The sequence below is a fragment of the Ailuropoda melanoleuca genome, chromosome 11 (assembly GCF_002007445.2).
Source record: "Ailuropoda melanoleuca isolate Jingjing chromosome 11, ASM200744v2, whole genome shotgun sequence".
Classification (NCBI taxonomy): domain Eukaryota; kingdom Metazoa; phylum Chordata; class Mammalia; order Carnivora; family Ursidae; genus Ailuropoda; species Ailuropoda melanoleuca.
Window position 1 is genome coordinate 81,653,365 of NC_048228.1, and position 1,670 is coordinate 81,655,034.

General features: G+C 40.2%; 1 pseudogene; it reads right to left on the reverse strand.

The window, feature by feature from the left end:
• Positions 1 to 558: 558 nt before the first annotated feature.
• On the reverse strand, positions 559 to 1,187 carry LOC117804324 (annotated as a pseudogene).
• Positions 1,188 to 1,670: the final 483 nt, after the last annotated feature.

Below are 1,670 nucleotides of genomic sequence, written 5' to 3' on the forward strand. Positions count from 1 at the left end.
TTCTTCCTCTCCCACTCCCCCTGCTTGTGTTCCCTCTCTCGCTGCCTGTCTCTCTCTGTCAAATAAATAAATAAAATCTTAAAAATAAAGTAGAAATTAAGTTTTTGATGGTTTTGACAGACCTCCTCCATCAAACATTATTTTTTTAAGCTTTGAGATTTAATTGACATATAATATTGTGTAAGTTTAAAGTGTACAACATGTTGCCTTCATACACATATATAATGAAATGATTACCATCTTAGCGTCAGCTCTCACTTCCATCATGTCAAGTAATTGCTACTTCTTTTGTTATCAGACATTTATGATCTACTCCCTTAGCAACTTTCAAGTACATAATATGGTACTATTAAGTATAATCAGCACGCTGTACTTTCAATCCCCAGAGATTACTCGTTTTATAACTGAAAGCTTATACCATTCTACTAACATCTCCCATTTTTCCCTACCCACCAGCCCCTGGTAACCATCAGTCTTACTGTTTCTATGAGTTTGGCAGGTGCGCATGCGTGCGTGTGTGTGTGAAAAGAACCTTTATTACTTATTTATAATAGCCTCTTATGCTTTTATGCATAAGAAATTGTCAGATGCCTTCAGAGGAGGTGCTTTCTGACCCTTTTGAGCCTTTGGAGACACTGCCTCTGGCCCAAGGCTTTTGGGCAGGAACCTTCTGGGCTGGAGCCTTCTTGCCTGCAGCAGCCATCTTTTTTGTAGGTAACATTTACAGCAGCTGTTGCAGCTGCACCCTTAGCAGAGGGTGCTTTTTTTGGGAGAAACTGCCAGGAGAGCTGCTTTTTTATAGCTTCCTAACTTCAAGCTTGATTATTCTGCTCCTCATTTTCTTGGCCTTCATGACTTTATAATGATCAAAAGCTGCCATGTCAGCTTTCCTTTCTCTGGTCTTAACCTTCTTGGCCCAACTTGTGGCTGCCCATTTTGTACTGATGTCTGCCTTCTGCCAGGCTTCTCAGTCATACTCTGACTGGCATTGTGTGGGCACTTGAGGATGAAGTCAAGGAGCTGCATGCATTTGAAAGGCAAAACCTGTCTCCTTACCTGAGTGCAAGGTCCATTAACGAAAGGCCTGTTCTGAACAATAACATCTACAGTCTCAACCAGCATCCCTGAACGAAGGCCAAAGCGATGTGGGCCACCTGGCCAACCTCCACAAAGCACCTGAACACCATGTTGGCAGCGTTGGGCAAGAAGGGTTTGGCTTTTATATATTCCATGTGTAAGTGACATCATACTGTATTTGTCTGATATTTCGCTTAGCATCACACCCTCAAGTTTCATCATGTTGTTACAAATGACAGGATTTCCTTTTCTGTCATGACTGAATAACACTCCATTGTATGGCCTATGGGTATATATGAGTGTATATACAATGGAATGTTATTTGTACACATATAAGTATATACACACACATTCCCCACATCTTTATCCATTCACCCGTTGATGGACATTCATGTTATTTCCATATCTTGGCTATTGTGAATAATACTACAATGAACATGGGAGGTCAGATATCTCTTCAAGAACCTGTTTTCACTTCATTTGGTTATGTATTTAGAAGGATTGCTAAATCATGGTATTTCTATTTCCTAATTTTGAGGAAACTCCATACTGTTGTCACTAATGCCTAAACCAATTTACATTCCCACAAATAG